Genomic DNA, 12,781 nt, shown 5'->3' with positions numbered 1-12,781 from the left:
TATTGCATGCACTATATAAATACAGCCATGTTAGAGTGGCTGGCACTAAGACTGTCTATATATGCCAAGGGTTAAGCTGCTTCCCAAACACTTCAGTGTTGCTCCGGGCTTTCACAGTAAAATTTCCAGCTGCTGTAACATCTGCTTTCCATCAGGTAATTGCAGGGGGTGGAGGGCAAGGTGAAGGGAAAATGGGGGCAGGGACCTTAGTGGAGGGAAAGTAGATAGGAGGTTCTACTGGATCAACATTCTGGAAAGTGTTTTTTCTTAATGTTGCATGTTAGACAGCCTGATATTGTTCTATTAATGATTCAGTGCTTTTTGGTTTTCTTTTAATAAGAATAAATATTTTTCTTCAAGAATGAAGTCATTTGTATTTATTTGAACAGGGACTGAAGCTGCTGTGGGTCTGTAGATAAAGTACTGGAGAGTCCATTAGAAAGTGAATGTCCATGGCTGCTTGTTATAGCAGAGCACTGACTAATTCCACAAATATGCTGGGAATCTGGAGAGCAACGAATGCTAAAAATAAAACAAGCCGGGGATCAAATCGGGTCTGAGTTTATGTGGCAGGTAGGAAAGGGTGAATTGTGCGGGCTATGTTTAGAAGAAAGTTTTAGCATGACATTTAGAAAGACTTTTGGGGATCTTTTAGCTCCTTCCTATTCTCCTCCCAAACAATGCCAGGTTTCCCAGATAGTAGTGAAAACTAATTGGCAATTAGCGCTGTACCATTCATCAGCAAGGTGCTGGTCCAGTCCAGGTACCTTTGAGACTAAAAGTGACCAAGTGGTAAAGGACTGAGCAGATCTGAGGGCAGAGGACATCTCAGAATTATTGAAGTGTAATTTTACTAATTTTCCGATACTTAATGGAGGCCTATGAAACATGATGAACAACCCATGGAGACTGCAAACAGGAACAAATGTAATCTGTAAAGTGAACAGCACTAGGACATAGTTATTTAAACAAAAAGCAACATATTTATGAAATGGAGAAGGGAATATTCTTCAAAACCAACAATAACATCAAATGCCAAATTGATTTTTGAAACATTTAGTGAAGACTGGTCTCCCTCTCATTTAATAAATATGCCTTTATTGCCAGCATTTCATTTTAAAGGGGACATTCACCTTTTGATAAATTATGTCCATGCTGTTCATATTGCAAAAAAATAAGTATTTTGTTAATAGGAAGTTCTTTATAAAGGTAAGGTCTTAGCAGCTAATGCTTAGGTTTAGTCCAGTTGCTGCTTTATTCCAACGCAGTCAAAAAAAATCAGGAGAGCAGTCGGTGCTGCTGCCCATGTTATATCCCTTCCGTGTTCATTCACATTATGACCTAGCAGTGCCAAATGTGTATCGGGGGATTGGAAGAGGTGGTCAGCAAACCCCTTCAGTGGGGCAGTGCAGACCTTAGGATGTGGGAAGTGCTTACTTTAAAGTGGGTGTTCACCTTTGAGTTAACTTTTAGTATGATGTGGAGAATAATATTCTAAGGCAATTTTAATTATTTTACTATTTGTTATTTTGTTTGTTGGAATTACATCAGTTATCTGGTTGGGTTCATGTTACCTTAGTAACCAGGGATTGGTTTGAGTGAGAGACTGGTATATGAATAGGAGAGGGCCTGAATAGAAAAATAATGAATTAAAAGTTTCAATAACAATAAAATTGTAGCCTTGGGAGCAATAGGTTTTTGGATGACAGGGTCAGTGACCCCCATTTAAAAGTTGGAAACAGTTCTAAGCAGAAGGCAGAAAATTAAAAAAACCATAAAAAATAAATACGGAAGACCTCTGTGTCTTTGGATTCTACCTCTTACCAAAGACTCTAACCTTATTTGCCACTTATAAACATACCCTTACCCATATTGTCCCGCTTTGTATCATATACAGTTACTGTTGCCATTGCTCTTTCCATAACCTATTTCTGCTTTATTCCACCTGTGAATCATGTATTTCCTGCTATCCTTCATCACTGCACCAGCTCACTGTGTGTTATACAACCCCCCCACGTCCAGCCTTTGCTCAACTGCCTCATCCCACGTTCTGTATTCTTGCAGGCCCCCCACAATACCACCCTCTGTGACCCACAACAGACTCACTCTCGTCCAAATCTTTGCTTTTACTGAGTCACAAAACCTCCCAGAAAGTCCAGACGTCCATTTATCAGCTATCAAGAAACTCACAGGGAGCTTGAGTTACTCAGGAAGGACAGTTACAGGGAGAATCACTCTTTTCCTTTCTCACAGAAATCTACGTTCTGCAATTAGAAATATTCCGCTTGTGAAACTGCCATTTTTCAAGCAAAAGCAGGAATAGTTTTCTTACAGAGGCTATTAACTGTTTCCCCTCTGTTAAAAGTTGATCTCAAATGGAAATAACATGGCATGGGCAGTGGAAACTGAGGGGAGCCATGTTCTAAATCGTCCCAACATTCTATTTTTGTAATGTGAGAAGATATGCACTGCTATGTGCCAAAGAGCAATAACAACCAATTTTCCATATACCCTATGAAAAAAAATTACATAAAATTGGACTAAAAATAAGACTTACCTGTGGATGTTTATTACTTGCACAGATGGCACACCTACTTTGGGGTAATAGCCAAGATTATACCTTGTTGGGACCAAGATTCTGTACCAGATGAAGGAAGGTTAAGGCCCCTCCCCCCCATAACGTTGTTCTACACTGTGGTAACAATGGCTTAAATAAGGACAACACAGCATCATTTTGGTTCTGTTCCTTTAATATGTGTTTATAAAAGAGGCAAAGGTCTGTGTAAATTCAGCTCCAATTCTCTAGCAGATCCAGCCATTAGAAAACCGTTCAAGAAATTGTTGGCTGCACAGATGCAAAATACAACTTTTTAAATCTCAGTTTGTGATTGATGGGAGCAGGCCAAATTATCCTTTAGGTAAATTTTCAAGCCAAGAGCAATATCAAAGGCTATTAGGCAGTATAGACCCTATTCCACCATCAGGAGCAAATTAGAAAATTCTGCTTATGATAAACGATATTCCCAATATTCCTGATAAAAGTTGCTGATTTGTAGAGGGATTATGACTAGTTTAACCAAGTTTAAATCAAGCATTGTGGCATTTCTGTTTACATCTGGGATGGTCAGGGCACCTTTCTGATCTCATGAAAATTATTCATTGCCAATAACTTTGTTTCTCGCTCTTTGGTGCTGTTTGCTGACTTTACTTTTGGACATTGCCATTACATGGGGCATGGGCTTTGCAAAACCTACCAAGCTATCTGTGCTGGAGTCTTCTTATGGCCAGCAGAAGCAATGAATATATTCTGTGCATAGTTTTTGATTCTTCAGATTAGACCCCATTGGAATGACAAAAAGTCACTAGTAGACAAAGGTTTTCTTTTTCATGTTGAGGACATTTTCGCATTAATATTGGCGTTTGTAATGGGGAAGAAATGCAGTTGTTTGTAAAAGTTCTACTGCCGACTGGAATGTCAGCCTGAACTACTGTAATTTCTGATTTCTGTCAAATTCCCAATAATACCTCATAGCCTCTCTGGCAGAATTTTACCACACCCTCCCTTATTAATTACAGATTTACGCATGTGTATATAAATAAGCCACATAAATCCACCAGATTTCCTCTGCCATACAGCATATATCAGTAGAAGTGGTACCAGCCCTTCATCAACATAGGAGCAATGGTGGAATTCTTGGACTTCACTATTATTTCACAATACATACAATTCATGAATAACCTGTGAAATGTATCCTTATGGATGGTGCAGCGTAATGTCATTATATGCTATATAATTATATATATTATGTTCTTTTCAATATTTTTTTTTCTTTATGTGCACTTACCCCATGCACATGAAGGCACCCTTACTCACAGGCAAATTGGTCACCTCCTGCAAGTGAATTTTATTTGACAATTTCTAGTTTATTTCCCAAGTTGTTCCTAATACACATATAGTGTTAATAGTGTCAATGTATAGGGTTGCACAGCATCTTCCAATCTCCCCTGTAAATGATCACACACCATTTCTTTCAGCAACACCCATAACTGATCATATAGCTTCTCTTTCACATCCTGTAATCACCACAGCTTCTTTTTGGCAGGTGCCCCTGGAATGGATAAGCATATCTAACGCATGTCTAAACTAGAATATGCTGACTTAGTTCTACTTTGTAATCCACTCCATGTGTACAAAATTAACAGTTCTTACAACTCTGCTAGAATCCTGCCCTTTGCTTTTGTTATCTCTTGTCCAGTGAGATCATTTATGAACTGGAGAAGCACTTCAACACCAGTAGGTTCTCCCTGTTAGGGGTAACAGGACACATTTAGAAACCCCAATGCATTTTGACCTTCTCTGTGGGTATCCAGGTTTTTTCATGGTTATTTAAGTGCTTGAACATTAGCAATTAAAATGGTTTATTATTTTATTGAATTTTTATAGGGGCAACCAACCTTTGTTGCAAAGCTATAGTTCTACAATACAAATAATACGCAGTATCAAACATGAAATGTCGTACTTGGGTGTGCAAGGCCCACTGGTGTGCCACGCCAGAGGCCCTGACACCCCGTCTGGGGCTCACAATGCCCGTCTGATCACCCACCGCCAGCCCCTTTCCCCTGCGTGTGCACCTTATACTTACTTGTGCCACTACAAGAGGAGAGAGGGCACCAGGGGAGCAATTGGGAAGGCAGGTGGGGATTGGTGTCCATGAGGGCCAGGGCCCACTGGCTTTTCTCCCGGTGTCCCACTGGCCCAGTCACTCATATTGTGAGTGCGACCTGTTAGGCAACCCTGCTCTAAATCTTATCATTTCCCTATTACAAAAGAATGTGTTATATGTCATTTTGTATATGTTACCCTTACAGAAAAGTAATTAAAACATATAATAAAAAAAATACTGACTATTGTAATAGTTGTAAGTAAAGTAAAAGATCTCCGATATATCAAATCAATAGGATAATGCTAATGGCATTACCCTAATGAAATGGTTTCAGTTCCTTTGCCGCATTTAGCAGGGGAGGAAACAGGGGAAGATCTCTTGTATTTTCAAGCTGGAATGGAGGGGAGTGATGAACAAGGACAGCTGCAAGATTTTTGAGAGTTATATATGTCAGTCACCTGTTTAATTATCCAAAGAATATATTTGTCCTAGTGAACTCCTTTGCTCTCTCTGATTCCCTTCCTACTGCCAGGCTTATATCCCTGTAGCCCATTCTATCTTCATACCTAAAGCAAGATCATAGATTTATAATATATTCCCACTACGAAAAGATATAATGATGTTCTCTGGTATTTGGTATACACCAAATCACTTCTGTGTACTATTGCAATGCTATGAAGCTATGCTAAGTGAGATAGGCAGAAATGTCCATAGCTAGTGATGAGCCAATCTGTCCCTGTCTTTCAAAAGATTTGCAAAACGGCGAAAATGTTGCGCATCCAAAAAAAAGGTCGCCCGCGACAATTTTTTTGACATGGACGACAATTCTTTTGATGTGCGACAATTCTTTTGATGCGCAGCAATTTTTGGGCACACAGCGAATTTTTCTGCTGCAAATTTTTTCATCCGTTTCGCGAAATGACGAAAACTTGGAAATTCGCCGCGAATCCATGCCCGGTGAAATGCGAAAATTCGCCACAAATCCATGCCTGCCAAACATCACTATTCATAGCTACTAGTTTTTATAGCAATGACAGACTCAGGGGATTACTAACTGTTAAAAGTTCAAAATGATTTTTTTCCAGACCCCATCTCCTGAGGAAGTCTTAGTATATGCTCTCTGTTGGTCTCTTGGCTCATGATTGCAGGGAGGACCACTGCAGACAGGATGGAGAGACATGTGGGAGGTTGGGCAGGTCTCACCCTGGTGGGTCCCAATCTTATGTGTATATATAATAAAGGCAGCTTGTGTGAACTAAGATCAGACACAGGAGGAGGAGGAGGAGGGGAGGGTGGTGCTGTTTTTAGCCAGAATGTTTCCCATAAATCCAATTACATTCATGGTAATAAACATTTAGTCTTTGAGGAAAAGTGTTAACCTCACAACAAAGCAAAACCACATTTACACACATCCTAAACATTAATGTCTGTACACAATGACATGTATATATTAACACTTGCATTCTCTCTTTGATCTGAGTTCCATATTTGCACATCCATATATCACAACCACCACAATTTATAAACACACAACATTATGCTTAAAGCAAAGTGAAAGCTCCTGAAAAACAGTGAATTCTAATGACATTTTCTTTCTTAAAGAAGAGCTCAAAGTGTTGATTTAAATGTACTATATTCTAAAGCTAGGGAACTTACAGATTCTCTTCTACCTGAGATAAGGTCCCTATATTGTTCTCCCATCAATCATGTTAAAGATAACTTTATTTTACCAAGAATGATACAGGATGGAACAGCTGAGGGCTGGAAGGGTTCTGACGTCCCTTAAGCTATGAAGGAGTTTTATAGGACTGAGGATTATTAGGATGAAATAAAATAGTGTGGAAAGAGTTTGATAAAGATTAAGGTACCTAGACTGCTTTAGCAAGGAAAGAGTCCCACAGGTATTATTAATAGCCTTTATTTACATTGCACTGACAGAGGCAGTTTGGGAATGCATTGGGGTTTGGCATTCTAAATCACATTATGAGGAAACTGTTTCACTAGGTTTAATAGTTCCTAGGCTTTTCTAACTAAAATGGGTTACATACATTACTGCTGCAAGAAAGGGGTTACATCTAGATTGAGTCTTCCTAGAATACTATAGCAAGAAAAGGATTACAAAGAGATTTGGGAATGGGAAGAAAGAGGTTACATAAGGCTTTAGGGTTTTAGTACTGCTCTAGCTAGAAATGGGGATACACATGGATTCACATATTTTTAGACTAGTTATAGGTTTATAAAGGTTTTAGGGTTTCCAGAACTGTGGATCCCAAGGCTGCTTTAGTACGGAAGATATTCAGGGATCCTACACTGGCCTATATGCTTATTGGGAGTTTGAGGACTGCTTAAACAAACATAGTTACATACAGTTTGAGGACTGCTAGAGTAGTTTTTGTTGGAGGAGACCATATAGAGAGCATATAGTGTTTGCAAGCTTCTAACATGTTCAAGAAAAGGGGTTACATAAAGACTGGGGACAGCAATACTCTTTGAAATTCTATATGTATCACTCTTGCAGAGCTGTGCAGAGCAGAAATACTTGCATTTGTTCAAGTTTTCTTTGAAACCACCCAGAAAAGAGTTAATTGTGGTGGGAGGTAAAAACTAGTAAATATTCTTTCCCACAGGCACAGTGTCTAAGTGGCCTAGTGATGACTTTGCTTTTTACCCCCCAGCATCAAACCCGCAGATACTTTCTCATGCTGTATGTCTACACATAGAGACTGCCAGCAAGCCAAGCTGAGAGAACAGAACACGGAGTAAAACATTAGGAGCAAAGAAAGAGAAAGAGAATGAGTCAGAAATCTAACAAGAGCAGTGGGCGGATGTCATGTAATGAGAAGCAGAGCTGAGAGAGAATAGACATGAATGTGGAATTAGGGAAGGACTAGGCAGAAAAGTGGCTGGAAGAAGAAATCAAAATAGAGATTGGTAGAGAGAACATAAGTAAAGGCAATGTGCAAAAGAATAGAAAAGGCAAAGAACCAGTAAAAGATTTAGTAAGGGACAGAAGATACACCAAAATCATGGTGTTTTTCGAGATTAACATGTATAAGATTAAATATATAACAGACCCTGTCCCAGTGACAATACACATTGGACTTCTTTTAAAAGCAACCTGCTGTTATACACCAATGTTTCCATATAATCACAGAACCCAAACCCAAGATACATTTGGCTAGAAATTTTCCTTAGTATCCCTCCCTTCCTGGGCAGACAGTTATGCTCCAATATGGTCACAGCAGGAAGTGACAGTCTTTTTAAATTGCTTTCCTCTGCCAGCATGCACACTATCATGATATGTGGATCCTTTCATATTTTAATGGAAATGTTGCAACATGCCTCTGCCTATATACAGGAAAGTTGTATTTAACATTTACTGTTCCTTTGAGGTTCCAGGTGTCAATGTGTAGTTTTTGTCCTAGGGCACTAGTCACAGTGCAGTTAACAAAAATACTGCTAAACGTTGCCTTATAAAAGCCCAAATAAGAATAAAATGTTGAAATTATTGTCTCCAGGTGATTTGTGTTTGAAATATTTGGAATTCCTAAAATGTCTTAATTCCCACCCTAGAGGGGGGGAGGAGGTGAAGGTGTGAGGAATCTTTTCTGTATTTACAGGCTAATATATTTATACTACGCAGGGTGTGGGCGAACAGATAGTTTAGTACGACTGTATTAACTCACACATTCCAATAGCCAAATATAGCAGATATATTCACATTAGGGCCACCCAGCAGGCCCAGACTGGCAATCTGTGAGGGGCTGCTGTAAGATGCCATACACAGTCACTATTTAGTGGGCGGGTGGGGGGCTGATTGGGCCTCTGTGTACATGAAGTGCCAGGGCCTATTTTAAATCCCAGTCTGGACCTGCCACCTACCACAATCCAGCAAACCATGAGCCCAATTCTGTTCTGTTCGATAGTACTGTTATATACACCACTACACCCTGTGCTATTTCAAAAGGAAGGAACACTCAAGAGGTAATGCAGTAAGTACATATCTAGTAGTGGGAAATTACCTTTTTGGGTTCATAAAGCTCTAAATATGGAAATATTGTGTAAAACGTTGGCCTTAAAATACCTATGTCTGTGATATGGGTTCAACCATTGTTCTGCACTACATCTTTTCTGCTCCCATTTCTAATATTTTCACAGTTCTACAGCACTCTTATACAAAGATGCATTGTTACCCCTAGTCAACTGGCCTGTGTTACAGTCCCTTGTGTGCCCCCACACCAAAGCCTCACTTTCAAAGATAATTAAAACAGGCGCAACTGCTCTTTAGTGTCCAGAGACATATCTAAAAGGACTTTACAGGGTCTATTGCAAAATGAATGTGTGTATATGGGTGGGGTTTGGGTATTTACCAGAATCTGGCTTGGAAATTGGCTGAACACCTAAACAAAAAAGAGGCAACTGAGTAAATAAATTCTACATTACACATACTGTACATGAAGATTTACATCATTTTACTGTAACACAAACAACATCTAGGGGTGTAATTATAGATGAAGCAGACCTTGCTACTGGTGAGAAGCCCAGAATATATAGGGGTGTCAGGGGGCCACTCACTGTACGTGAGCCTTACAATTCAGTATAAGCCTTTTATACACATCTGTGGAATCCCACACTTGCACACAGCAGTTGTGGCCACCTACATTATTTGTTTTCTGTTGTCTCTTTTTAATCCTTTCAATACTGTATAAACTGACCTAAACATATTAGTGGGATATTGCTATTCATACCAGCTACAGATAAAAACATCTATAGCAACTAGGGGCCCATGAGCCAGATGTGGCCCTCCAGAGGATTTGTTTGGCCTCCAATCTGCTCAAAGGCTCCATAGACTCCACTGTATGACATGACCAATTTAATTGAATCTGGCCCACTTGTCTTTTTTTTTTGCAGAAAATCCTGTTCCATCTACCCCCAGTTCACCTGTAAAGGATACACCTTCTGCATGCACCATATAACAACTATTTCCCGATGAGTTCAACATAGTTTAGCTGCATTGCTTATACATTCTCTAATGGAAAAGACCCTTATAGGCTCCATCAATGTTTTTGTATGACATTATCAGTTTGATATCATTTGTTCACCAAAACTGTAGTTTTCCAGTTCACTGGCCCACTACATGCAAAGAGTTGGACTAATTTCTATAGGATCTTTTATAAATAAGCCACTTATAATCTCTATGTGACACACACAAATAAACCCCCATGTGCCCACTTGTCTTTTTTTTTGCAGAAAATCCTGTTCCATCTACCCCCAGTTCATCTGTAAAGGATACGCCTTCTGCATGCACCATATAGCAACTATTTCCTGATGAGCTCAACATAGTTTAGCTGCATTGCTTATACATTCTCTAATGGAAAAGGAAGACCCCCCAGTGGCTTGGCCTGCAAGCCCATCTCCTAATGTATGAAATCAATGTAGTGACTCAGCTGCTACTGTGACTCAGGCTATGCAGAGTAGAATTATTGATAGCTCACATGCGGTCTCTGAACTGTCATTCTGTGTTCCCACACAATGGTCAGCATGTAATGATAGGTAAAGGATAACTACACTAAGATAAAAAGGAAGTTGTGGGAGCATTCCATAGCTGATTAAAGTGCAAGTAAAGTATAATGGAAGAGAGACTAATCTGGCAGAAATAGCCCTGTGTGAAGCAATTATGGCCAGATCAGTCACACTTCCATCACACTTTAATTAACCCTACGGTGCTGCCACAACCTCCAATAGATTTTAGGAATTTTAGCAGAGTTAGTTATGCAGGAAGACTTGCCAAACCCATGGTTAGTACCCCCAAACCCATTCCGGTAAAAGTGGTTTCATGTCTATAACTGCCTACCTACTATAGAACTAAGTTCAACTGTAGAGACTGTAGAATTCATGTTCTTCAATTTATGCCATGCCCCATCTTTGCTGGCAAAACATAGAAGAGAAAAAAAGCCCTTTAATAATAGGTATTGGTCTTGGATATTATCTCCAATGGGAAAAGGCCACTCACATGTGGCTCCACTAGGATCATAAGCATGTGTGTTTGGACTGGGAAAATACTTGCCTGCTCACGTGACCTCAATGCTTGCCTGCTCACGTGACTTGCACTCCAAATCCTTCTGCAGTGTGCGCTTTGATAAGTGGGGACATTTGGTGTGATGTCTCACACTCTGCGTCACACAGCCTCACCCCCATCCCCCTCAGCTCCGCCAATGGATTTCTGTAGAAACTTTCTGGCCGGGTCTGGGGGGATTTTTAATTTAAAAAAAGAATATATATATATATTTATCTATTATTATAGGCACCCAATGGCCACCCTTCAAAAGCTGCCACAATAGGAACAGGCCCTAGGGTGCCTATTTATAAATACGTACCTGGTCACATGGTGGCCATATCCAACTGTTTATTCACATTTATTCAGAAACATAAGTGATAAACAGCAATTCAAATGTCTCTTCTCATAAAGCCTTTATTTGAACAACTTAGGCAATAACCCAGCCAGCAGATACATTTCAGACTTTTTGGTCTTTTATCAAGCTTAATAAAAGACCAAATAATGTTGCTCCCCTCCGGCTTACAGCCCATGTTTAAATAAAGGCTTTTTAAGATTTGTTTGAAGTGCTGTCTATTAGTAATACCCCTAGTTTTGGTACAAAATGGAGACTGTGGTACAATCCTAGAAAAGATCAACCAGCAGTCCTGGCCTCTACAAGGATGAGGAACCCGGTGCACAGCCAGAGGGGACAGCACCCCTTTGTAATCAAGGAAATTTGGGAAAACAGCCATCTGAAGACGAGTTGTGCTTAAAGGAACAGGAACACAAAAAAAATTAAAGTGTATAAAAGTAATTATAGTATAATGCACTGTTGCCCTACACTAATACAACTGGGGTCTTTGCAGCAGAAGGACAGCTATTGTTTATATAAACAAAGCTGCTGTGTAGCCATGGAGGCAGCCATTTAAAGAACTAAAGGCACAGGTTACTTAGCAGACAACAGATAAAGCCCCATTATATAGCTTATCTGTTATCTGCTATGTAACCTGTGCCTTTTCTCCTTTTTTTAGCTTGAATGGCTGCCCCCATGGCTACACAGCAGATTTAATATTTTGATTTTACTGTTCCTTCAAGGGGGACCTGGTAATAATTTCCAATTCTTACAATTGTGCAAAATAAACTTTACTTGCGCTATATAAATTATTTAAACTTTGTTTCCTTCAGTCTTGGGATTCACAATCCAAGCAAGCAGGCAGGTGCCATTTTGTGGGCACTGTTATTAAAGGACAATGAAAGGGAAAGTCACTTGGGGGTGCCAAAATGTTAGGCACCCCCAAGTGACTTCAATCGCTTACCTTTTACCCCGGGCTGGTGCCCCTGTTAGGAGAGAACAGCACCAGCCCAGGGTACCTGTAGTGATGCGCTTCCTCCTTCCTGCTTCGTTTAGCTGCGACTATACGACCGGCGCATGCGCAGTATGCCGACTTCTCTGTTAAAGTTCGGCTCTTCACTCTACTGCGCATGCACGCGCACGGAAGCAGGAAGCGCTGCAGCTACCCCGGGCTGGTGCTGTTCTCTCCGAACAGGGGCCCGGGGAAAAAGGTAGGTTTTAGTCACTTGGGGGTGCCTAACATTTTGGCACCCCCAAGTGACTTTGCCTTTCCATGTCCTTTAACCCTTTTACTGCCAGCCATTTTGGTTAAAGCGGAACTTGTATTGCCAGACAGTTTTTGAACATTTTGCACTGTTTCACTTTAGGGGCCTTTCCTCGGGGGGACTTTTAGTTTAACAAGGAAAACAATATATCGTTTTTTTCAGAACAACCTAAGCTTTCAAAATATGGTAGAATTTTTGTGTAATTCCAATTCTGTAACAAGATATAGGCTTCTAAATGTCTAAAAATGCAAAAAAAATCAAATTTTCCATAATATAATCACACATACTAGAAACAAAAATTATTTTATGCACGAATATACAACTGATTTGGAAAGTCCCATGTCTCCTGAACGTGCCAATACCAAATATATATAGTTTTATGGAGATTTCTCACTTGTATAGGTCAAAAACTCCCAGCAGTACACTACCAAATTCCCAAAGCACTGCTCCAAAAAAACTGCAT

The sequence above is a fragment of the Xenopus tropicalis genome, chromosome 8 (genome assembly GCF_000004195.4).
Source record: "Xenopus tropicalis strain Nigerian chromosome 8, UCB_Xtro_10.0, whole genome shotgun sequence".
Lineage (NCBI taxonomy): Eukaryota > Metazoa > Chordata > Amphibia > Anura > Pipidae > Xenopus > Xenopus tropicalis.
The sequence above is the reverse complement of the archived record's forward strand: the minus strand, read 5'-3'. Positions refer to the sequence as shown.